The sequence below is a fragment of the Natrix helvetica genome (genome assembly GCF_964273705.1).
Source record: "Natrix helvetica genome assembly, chromosome: 4".
Classification (NCBI taxonomy): Eukaryota; Metazoa; Chordata; class Lepidosauria; order Squamata; family Natricidae; genus Natrix; species Natrix helvetica.
The window spans coordinates 138,472,598-138,484,506 of record NC_138550.1 but is presented as its reverse complement, the minus strand read 5'-3'; positions in this window follow the sequence as shown (position 1 = coordinate 138,484,506).

The window sequence follows — 11,909 nt, the reverse complement described above, 5'->3', positions numbered from 1 at the left end:
TGGTTTTTAGCAAGCCAATCTTCAGATCTAACACCTAAAATTTCTTGTCTTCTCTCAAAGAGCTTGGCATGCTTCATCAATGATGATTTCCACCACTTAAAATTCTATCCTGACATATTTATATTTTTAACATTTAAGCCAGAGCTTGGCAGATTTCAATTTTTTTGTGGAATCTCTGGATTTAATTTGAAGCGCCGAGGTCTACTAATCAGAGGTATGCACTAATTAGGATAGGGTCAGTGTTGTGGCCCAGCAGGAGCCGTTGCCGCTGCCACCAGACTCCGAGAGTGAGGGTTCCTATGAGTCGGCTCAAGAGGAGGTGGGGGACCCTGGACAGGGTTCCGATGCTGAGCAGGGATTGGAGAGTCTGGTCAGCCACCAGGAGGTGCCTGAGGCATGGAGCAGCGGTGAGAGCCAGAGGAGGGGGGCTCCCAATGCCATGCCTTGGAGCAGTGGGGAGGAGTCACGAGACAGTGAGTCAGAGCTGAACAGGGAGTTCCTGGATGCTCGTTATCGCCGCGCCCATAGACGCAAGGAGCGTGGGCGTAATTATCGGCGGTAAGAGCTCTCAGCTGCTGATCAGGAGGCTCCTCTCCAGGTTATAAAAGGGTTGACTGTGCATACGCCCTTTGCAGCAGTCAACAGAGGACTTATGCCAGAAGTTCTAGTCTGGAATTCTAGCAAGCTGGATAGCTGCTTTCGTGTTTTGTTTTTGTGAGTTTTGTCTTGATGGTTTACTGCCACGGAACCTTCTGTTTGTTTGTGCAATAAACCTTGTTACCTTGTACTGTTCCGGAGTGTGTTCTGTGTGGGCAAAGGAGGAAGGGGGGTCAGAACAGGTCAGTATGGTTAATTATTTGCTATATATCTTCTAAATAATACAGCATACTAGAACTTTTAATGATAGCAGTAAAGTTAGTGAAAGACCAGAGGAGTATATTAGTTAAAATGTTGGTCTTTAACTGGGAAGACTCAGAAAAGTTTATTCAGTAACCATGGACCATGCATCAGTTCTTCGGATTTCTGGGCTTATTTTGTTTTAGGTTTTTAGAGTGAAGATATTGTAGCATACCTATTGAACTGCCAAGGTGGGGGACAGACATACTGTAAATGTAAAGAATAAATAATTAAATAAATTCCCTCTCAGACCAACCTGTCTTATGGATTTGTTGTTGTTGTAGGGAAAAAGTATAGGAAAAAAGGTATCGGTCCATATCTAGTTGATCTTGTTATCAAACTTGGATCTATCTTTGGATAAAACCATAACTTTTCAAAATTCCAATCAAATTCAAAATATCAGGTAATATTTTAACACATTAGTAACATCTTCAACCCTAGAAAAATTATCCATAAATCTATTTATATACCTTAAAATGTTATTCCAAAAGTGGCTAAGATGCTGAGCATGTCGATCAGAAACGTCAGCAGTTTTGTGGTTCGAATCCCTAGCGCCACATAACAGAGTGAGCTCCTGTTACTTGTCCCAGCTTCTGCCAACCTAGCAATTCGAAAACATGTAAAAATGCAAGTAGAAAAATAGGTGGGAAAGTAACAGCGTTTAGTCATGCTGGCCACATGACCACAGAGATGTCTTCAGACAGAGGAGGAGCCAACGTCGCGACGATCCAGACGTGCAGTCTTGATGCTCAGAGACCGCAGCCGATACTTATGCCACTAGGTGGTCCAATCAGACCTAAACCATCCCACAGAGACAGTGAACAGGAAGAATATGTCTTGCTGATCTCAGGGACCTCACAAAGTCCCTGATCGATCCAAAAGAAGTTCTTCAAGCCGGCGACAAAAAATCCAGCCATTAGGCTGATGAAGTTAGGGCAGCTCCAAAACGGAAGGATACGGAAAGAGAAAGTGTTTCCAGCTGGTGAGGAATTTTTAAAAGAGACTGCCTATAAAAAACTTAAAATTAATTTAAATTTGAGAACAGAAGAAATAAGCGGCGGAATTAAGCTTTGAATGGTTTTGGACAGTGGGTTATCTTACTTTTTAAATGTTATGTTCATGGATGGAATTTATGCAAGCTTTTTAAACTGAAGGGATTAAGTTTTCTTCTTCTTTTTTCATTATTATTTTTTGCAATCTATGGACTCTTCTTCTTCATTACTGCGTGTGTTTTTCCCTTCTTCTTCTTTATTTCATTAAGAATTTCACTTTTTTTAAACTTGGAATAAAAAAAGATACAAAAAGCAACAAAGTAAATTATAACAACAGAGGAAAAGATGACACTGCTACTCGGAGGCTGGAAGTTTGTGTATTGGAAACAAAACACTTTTACTTTCCTCACAGATTATTCTGGCTTGGCACTTCAAGGTCTCACTGTTTTGTCTATAGAGAGTGATAAGAAGAAAAGCATACAGATGTTCCTTTGAAGTATATATTTAACCAGAGAAAAGTGAAAAATAAGACCTTATTGTGAATTTATGCTTAATCTTGTAAAAACCTTCCAAGCCAGAACATCAGTGTTTGTCAGCTTGAGATAATGGCACAATCTCAACAGCAGAAAGAAACTTTAAGTTTGCAAAAGATATTGTTAGAAATTCAGAAATTATCAAACACATTTGAGAGAAGAAGTTGGAAAATCTAGAGTATCTAACAGTAAAATATGATGAAGAAGTTGGAGATGTTTATCAAGTGGAAAAAAATGGAGGTTGGAGTCCTTAAAGTGTTTAAGCCAAAGACCACAGCCTGAAGATGGCGAGTGCGATCTCGCTGAAACGTTGCAAAGACAATCTCAATCTTACACGGGAAAAGACCCGAATACAACAAAACCAGCATATATATATGTGTGTGTGTGTGTGTGTGTGTGTGTGTGTGTCTTCAGACAGCATTGGCTTTGAAACGGAGATGAGCACTGCCCCCTAGAGTTGTGAATGACTAGCACATCTGTGTGATGGGAACCTTTATCTTCATCTTGGGGGAATATGGGGGAATATGTCATTGAAAATAAATAATAAAAGTTGACTTATCTTGGTTTGGATTCTTTATTCTGTATTTCTGATGAAGATTTGAGAATAAATCTCACTGAAATCATGAAATCAGCAAGATTTATTCTCAAATCTGCATCAGAAATATGGAATAAGGAATCCAAACTAAGAAAAATCAATTTTTATCACTTCAAGGAATAAGGGAAATAAAATCTTTGAACAAGGGAAGATTGTGTGTTTAAATGAGATGGTGGTATTATCATCTTTTAAAGCTTCAATAATAAACAGAGCTATATTAATAGCAATAAATATGGGCATTCAATGAAATTCATTAAAACATCCTGTCAGCGTTCCAAATATCATGCAGAATTAAATCAGAGTCCAAGGCAGAGCTATCCTTAAAGTTCCAATTTAATAAGACAGACATGTTGACACATCTGTGGAATCCCAAATCTAAAAGCTTCCTAGGATTCCACCCAGTTGAAAGTTCATGATCTTATCCCCATACCCATAAATCCATCACATGGTCCAATCTTCTTCGGCCACGCAGGCATCTCCACCCAGCTGGTTCCAGTCAGGTGCAGAGGTGCAGAGACAAAAGATGACCTTGGCTTCTAGAAAGGAATGACAACAACACATTCCACAATTTTACCCCTTTCTATTCCCCCTCCCAATTACTACACTAATGAAACAGCTGTCAACGCCTAAGGCGTTTCCATGACTACTATCACCTTGAGAAGGGGAGGGAAATTCCATGCATACTTTTGGCCAAAGTAAAAGTCTCATATTTCTGTACTGGGATGTGAATGTGCATGTCCAGAACGCTGCCATAACGTCCTGTTGGAGAATGTGATTGATGACCTCAGCCAGAGGGGAGGGGGCACAGGGGTAAAGGTCAGGTGCCATTAAGTGTGATTTAGTTTCAGCTACACAGAAGTTCCGTGCTAAGATGTTAGTCCTAATAAATAAATGAATGGTTTTACTTTGAATTTCGTCCTGGGGCTTGTAAATTAATTAGGGCAACTCTTGGAACCTTCACAACAGCATAATGAAATAATAGAGAATGTGGCAGGCCAAAGATCCTAAAAAGGAATATAACTGCAGGCCTGACACATCCTTCTTTTCCAGCTGAAGAGTATCAGGTGGAAAAACTCAAGTGTGTGTCATCATCTTTCAAGATGATTGGAATACAATGTAGGCTGAAACTTAAATTGTCCAGATGTGGTAATTAATTACTCTTCTTAGGCCATGTTTGTACAATATACTTAACCCAATCTATTCTCCTTACTCATTGTTTTCACAATAATCACACTAATTGAGTCAAAATCTGCCATTACTGGAATTTATAATCATAATCCATAATCCCTTTAGATTCCCCCCAGTCTTGTCATGATAAGCTAAGAACATTACACCAGGAGGATACTAGAAAATATTAAAATATATCACTGGCTGTTTCTTACTCAACATATAGCAAAATCAACACTGTGAAAGGATCAATGGACTGGCAGCTCTTGGCCATGAATTCTGCAATTTTTTTTTCAAATGCTCAAGATCTTGAAGTCTTATTCTTAGAGGATTTACTGTCTAAGTTTTGAAAAGTATCCACAGCTGATTGGGTTTTGGTGTTCTGCAATCCCTAGGAACCAGTTGCTTTAACCTGTAAGGACAAAGCTACCACTGAAGATAAACTCTAAATGTACAAATGTTGGCATGTTTCTGTTGCGAATAATCATTATGAACTCTTATCACTCCATGTAAGATGAACCAAATTAATTAATATATATGGTTCATTTATAAAGAGATGGAAACTTAATATTTGTATTTCTGGTATTTGCACTGTTATTGCAGAGCTTAAAATTTTGACATGTCAGTTATTATTATCGTATTGTCTGGAATTTATCCACGTTCTAAGGAACAGATCTCAAACTCGATGTGTCACATTGCTGTTTACGTGACGTTTTGCAACGTTTTTCCCATTCACAGAGCTGGGGCGGGCATGGCCTGCACATGACACATCCGGCCTGCAGGCCGCCAGTTTGACACTCCTGTTGTAAGGAATTAGAGTACTTGACTATAATGTTAAAAGAATATATAGACTAGAATGTTGAAAATGAGAACTTTGCACATAGGATTGTCAGTCTGAATTGTTTGCAATAATTTAGATTGCATACTTCTAATGTTATGTTTTCTCAATTGTTATGTATTGAGATTTTAAATTTCTTTTTTAAACAAATCACATTCTTGTGAAGTTTATGTAAGCTAAGGAAAAAGCATACCTGGATAGGAGATAACCAGGAAATGAAGCAATCATACCTGGATAGGAAAAAGAATACCTGGATAGGAGATAACCAGGAAATGAAGCAATCATAGCTGGGTACCAAGGATCAAGGTCAAATTGAGAGTATCCTTACCTTTTCATATTTACTCAAAACTGGCTTCCTTATATGTCCCTTGAAACTGCCTCAGCTAGGTCAGCAGTAAACAATGCTCCAATCACTCACAATGGGCAATCACAATGGGCAATCAGCAGCACATTTGAAAATCAATAGTACTCAGAAAGCAGCCGACAGTAACAATTAGCCAGCAGTCTCCCATCATAGTTCTTCTACTCCCTTTCACGTTCTATGTTTTCTCCTTCTCCCAGCTCAATGGAACATACATAAAACTATGAGTTCCCCTGTTTACTTGCTTAGTGTCCCTTCTCCTGCTTATTGCTCATTGAGTATTGGTGTTTACACAACACACTAAACCTGCCATTGGCCCAGTTAAGTGTTTCTATGATCCCATCAGAAATACACCAAAAGGAGTAGGAGCCGTCTTACTGTAACAATAACAGGTAATCATTTACTTATAACCATTTGTTTAGTGATCATTCAGTTTTCAAGCACTGAAAAAAAAATTGACTCATGACCGATTTTTACACAACCGTTGCTTGGTCATGTGATCAAAATTTGGATGCTTGACAACTGGCATGTATTTATTGCAGTTGCATGGTTCTTGGCTCATGTGATCCCCATTTGTAACTTTCCCAGACAGCTTTCAGCAAACAAAGTCAATGGGTGAAACCTAACTGCATGATTCACTTAACAACTGTGGCAAAAAGTCATAAAATGAGGCAAAACTCACAACTGCCTTGCTTAGCAATGGAAATTTTGGGATTAATTGTGGTTGGAAGTCGAGGATGGCCTACATGTGAACTGCATCATTTCATAACATGCTCAAATTGTACTGCTGAAGTGATTTTAGGAAAACATTAGTGCCACAGCCTCTTTATAATGTACTGGATAAAGGTAGCTTAGGAAACAGTCAACCTTCTTTCATGATGCATGTGGACCTCGGACTGTTTCTATCAAGGTTGCACTTCCAAAAAACTCACTTTGGTAGTGTTAAGTCATAGTAGTTTGATAAAATAAACTGAGATAGCCATTAGTCTAAAGACACTTATGTCACTCATTTACTTTGGCAAGGTTAATATGTTATGATCATAATTCTCTTAACTCATAGAGCAGAGTCCTTACTGCAGTCCTTAGATTTGGCCTCCATAGATCTCTCAATGGTCCTTGAATAGGTTTCAGCAGAGTTCTGTGAATTTGGATAGGAAAAAAAACCAATTTTATTTTTATTAACCTTTAACAGAAAGGGTTCTTTTAGTATCATCAGACAGTCTTTTATCCATGGTACTAAAAGGTTAAGAACGGATAAATATATGCCCCCCTCCAGTTGATAATTTCAGAACGTACTACATAAGTATGCTATTAATCAGTCGTGTCATAACAACCGTATGTTTTTAGAAAAATAAAAAGCAGGATTGCCTGTTACTCTAAACCAACATACTCTTGGTTTCACTTTGATAATTTCCAGTGCATGTCATTTGATTTTACATTTGTGCTCCTTGTCTGCAAATTAAAAATAGTGCAACCAAGCTCATATGGTAGCTGTTGACAGTTCAATTATATCCACTGTATATAAACAACAACAACAAAAATCAATAGGTCTGAGCTTGCTTCAAAGCTGACCTTGAAATTGGGTCACATTTATTTCATTTTCTTTCATCCGCCTCTCTTTTATCTCCTTCTAAACATTCAATTTTCCAAGAGTTGCCCTATGATCATGGTAATGATCACTATTGTTACATGATGCAAATAAATTCCAAATGTTCTCCTGCCAAGTGATGAAAGGGAAATATCATTTTAATTTGGTTTCACTTGTTCTTGAGTGCATATCAGTAAACTAATTATAAAATGCACCTCAACTAACTTTTCTCTGATGGGAGAAGGATCCCTGATTACCAGCTTTATCCTTAATTCTATTTAGTGAATTGTGCTCAATTATAACGCAATTACATAATATGCCTAAATTTTAGAAGAAAGGATACTAACTGGGGGGAAAACAAATTCTTAATTATTGTAAATAGCATGCAGCTATTTTTGCTTTCAGAACACAAGAGCACCTGAAATGTTCCTATTTCCTGAAAACATTGAGCACTTTTTACTCATAAATTGCAAATCTATGCTTTCATTAAATCAAACCTTCCATTAAATTAATTAAATTAAGAATAAGCAATATTCATAGAATCAGGTAGTCTAAGCAATTTATAAACATAAAATCAGTCTAGATATGTGTGTGTGTGTGTGTGTGTGTGTGTGTGTGTGTGCATATATAGATATGTATGTATGTATGTATGTATGTATGTATGTATGTATGTATGTATGTATATACAGAACTTTCAACACTGACGTTAGTTTATTACCTGCTTTTTTTTTTTTACACAGGTTCTGATTTACATAAACAATGCTAAGTAATACTAGTTTATTGCTACATTTTGTTTCCTGCTTGAAGTAAGAGGCCACTGGTTCAAAATTCAGACAATGCATTATTATTATTTTACTTTTCATAGATGGCCATCAAAATAGTTATCATTACTTTCCATATTGAAAATTCCAATTTCCCATCAACCTAATTGATTTTGCAAAATAATGGAAGGGCCCTCACTATTCTAATAAAAAAGGAATACAAGTTTTTTAAGAAAGTGTGCTAATGTGACTTTGCATTCCAGGCAAACTGAAAGTTTCCTATACATGCATTCCAAATATTTGTGGGGTATCAACATAGGACCTGGCCAAAAACATTCTTGGAAATAGTAGTAGTACCAGATCTAGTTACTTTTTTCTCAAAATATTTAATGAACATCAATTAAAACACTGTAGCTGAACTCTTCTCTACTCTACATGGCCCATTTGGTTCAAATTCATGAAGTTGTCTTAGTGTGATGTGGAAGTGATTTGCCATTGCCTTTTCTCATGATGATTTTTTTTCATTTCCCAGGGTACATTATACATCTGACTTTCCTAGACAATTTCCTGTCCTAATATTAACCTCAGCTAACCTTGCTTAGCTTCCTATCTAGGAATGAATATGTCCTACCATCTTTGAGACATTACCTACAAAGTATGATGTGCCCAGTAATGGAACATTCTTGATATTCTGGCATACTTTTTCTTCAGGAATGTGGCAATTCAGCTACTTTGAAGGCAATAGGTCATTTTTTTAGGGGTGATTATTCCAGAACAGGATTTTTCTTTGCTGTTCCAGATGTGGTCTGCTGCCAAAATATTTACCATTTTCTATCCACAAAGCATATACTGTATGTTAACTAGTTATGAAAAGTTTTATGGCAGGTACTTTTTGATTGTGGAATGAAACGAGCAGGCAGAAAATTCCATGATGAATACATATGTAAGAAAAGAATTTTTTTTCAACTTTCAGAAAACAGTAAAAACTGCAGATACAATTATAGTTCTTCAACTTGATTTGCAATTAGTATCAAGGTGCAATAAGTTACCACAAGCTTTTAGTAACCCACAATTCTTCTGAATAACACATTTTAATATGATTGCAACATTCTGTTTATTATTTTCAAGTAATAAATATTCCAAAACTACAATTGCCCACAGATGCATCTGTTCACAGATGCCAGAAAATGTAGAATCAGAGGAAGGTGAATGCTACTGCATTTCATCCAACATCCAACATTCGTTTTTTAACTTGGAAAATTTGAATAGGATGATCAAGAAGACATTATTCAGAAGACATTCAAGTATTCACAAATCAGAAGATACAAGGATTTTCACAATGTGAAAGAAAAAGAATTGGACAATACTAGAGGTTTAAGGACTTACCTTGAAATGAATGTTATGTAAGGAACAAATCCCAGTTTGTATTTTCTGTATGCAGAAAAATTAAATAATGTATTATAACATATTAAACTTATGGAACAGTACTAGCAGGAGAGATAACATGAAATCTTGCACCAAAAGTCTTCTACTAAAAAAAAAAGGATCCTGGAATCATCCTGTGTCTGAAGTAATATCTACCCTGTGATAAGATACAACAGCTCCACTCACTTTGCACTCACTCAGCTTTCACTCACTTGTAAAATACAGTGCCTGAGAGGCATCTCAAATACATCTGCAATGTGACTCTTGTGAATACAGCAATTATGAATATACCAGCAAAAGAAAAGACAAAGCTCCATTATAAAATTAGTATTTATAATGTAAGACAACAATCATTCCAGATCAGATTTGAAATTCTCAGTTTGACCCAAGGAAGGCCGTGATTGGACATGGTCATGTTATGACCAAATCAGTGGCTGCTCCTTGCAGAAGACATGCTGCAGTGGCACAGTGGCTAGAATGCAGTTTTTCAGGGCCTTCTGAAAGGCCAGCAAGATCTGGGCTAACCTAATCCTAGGCAGAATTATGTTCCACAAGATGGCAGGAAAAGCCCTCCTCCTGGGTTCCACCAGATGACCCTCCTTATTTGATGGCATCCTCTTGCATGGTCCTCTTGCCAGACCAAGTGGGATGGAATATAGCAGAAGGAATAGCAGATGCTAGGTGGAGTCAAAAGTGGGATCGCCCTAAAATCCCTACATAGCCACAAGCAGACTAAGACCCAGATTGTTGGGGGCAATAGGCTAATGCTGTAAACCGCTTAGAGCAGTGATGGCGAACCTTTTTTGGCTCGCATGCCACAAGTGGGGAGAGCGCGGGGGGGTCGTGTGTGGGCGTGCCACACCCATAATGCAACGCGCGATCCCCCAGTGCACATGTGCACACAACGCGCGCCCCCTCATTTTTACATGCTTTTTTTGCCCTCCCCAGGCTCCAGGGGCTTTATAGGAGCCTGAGGAGGGCAAAAAGAGACTCCCCTGCCCCTCCGGAGGCCCTCCGAAGCCTCGGTCCCTGAAGCCTTCAGAGCACTTAAAACGACCCTCCGAGCAACCCGGAAGTCACTTCCGGTTTGCTCGGAGGGTCGTTTTAAGCGCTCCGAAGGCGTCAGGGAAGCTCCGGATGGTCCCTGAAGCCTTCGGAATGCTTAAAACCACCCTCCGAGCAACCCGGAAGTCACTTCTGGTTTGCTCGGAGTGTGGTTTTAAGCGTTCCGAAGGCTTCAGGGAAGCCTCCGGATGGTCCCTGAAGCCTCCGGGGGGGCAGGGGAGGCTCTTTTCACCCTCCCCAGGTTCCTATAAAGCCTCTGGAGCCTGGGGAAGGCGAAAAATAGCTTTTAAAAAGGTGAACTCAGCTGGCCAGCGCGCGCGTGCCCTGACAAATGGCTCCGCGTGCCACTTGTGGCACGCATGCCATAGGTTCGCCATCACTGGCTTAGAGAGTGCTGTTAAGCACTGCAAAACGGCATATAAGTCTAAGTGCTATTGCTATATGAAGATGGTCCTAATATTGCCCCTCCCCATTCAATAGTACATGCAAAGAACAGGTTCTCCAGATGAGGTTGCAACAAAGAAATATATCCCCTGTGGCAATCTGCATTTAAACAGGCCTGTGCTATAATGAAATCCAGTCCATTCGAAGAGGCTTTTTTTTGGTCTGTCAATGTAGTCTGTATCTTTTTCACGTTCGCTCATTTTGATGCACTGAGTCATGAAGATCCTGCCTGATGTGGTGGTTTCCTGAGTGACAGGCAGCACACAGACACAAAGCAGAATGTCAAAGGACTTGACACGATAAAACTAACCACATTTCAATACAGATAGGATAATGCCGCACTACTTCAAATTCTTCATCCTTTTGACAAGCTACTAGGCATCCATTTGGATGGCAGCTAGTTTTGCTAAGCCTTGAAATGATTAGAATGGGATAAATAGAGCAGTTTGCTTTCCTCCCGGCTTCCATTAGGTTTTCACTGCAGCCTATCACTTTCTTATGCAAGTGTTTTAAATATGGAAACTACAAAGTGAAGCTTTCCATTTAATTTGCCCTTGATGCCAAGATCATCATCAGACTGTGCCTTTCCTCTAGTCTCCTTTATTTTTCTTGCTTGCTTCTAGGCTTCTACGACAGTACACACAGGGACATAATATGGATGTTATCATTTAAATAGGAGTACAGAGCATCTCATTATTGCCAAAAACCCGTTTGGTCAGAGAACTTATGAACTTCTTTGTTTGACTGGCAACATAAGACATTGTAATGTTTTGGACTTTTTTTGTCTTTCAACTAGTCTTAGGCCATGCACTAACTGATGAGTTAGTAATAGATAAAGATCCTAGACAGCAGAGCTTACCTTACCAATTGAACAAACAAGAAAGGAAATATTCCGAAAGTCGGTTTGTATTTCTGCATGAAACCAGACTATATGTCTGATAGCCACAAGGTAATCATGTAAACACAGTTAACTGTGGAAAAACATGTTCTGGTTAAGACAAATATGGAGTGGTAAATCTCTGTCCCTTGAATAGAGAGAATAGCACAAAGGTCAAAAACTTCCCCCTTCCAATGTCACATAAAAATGGTTTGTTTGGGTTTTTTGGCTTTGTTTGCCCTTTAGCAGTCACTGAACAGAATGTAAAATTCAAAGCCCTTTTATTGTTTGTTTTAAAGGCTCTTTTTTCTTTAAGCCGTTGTTGAACAAGCCATTATCTGGTCAATCCTATATCTTGGTAAGCTA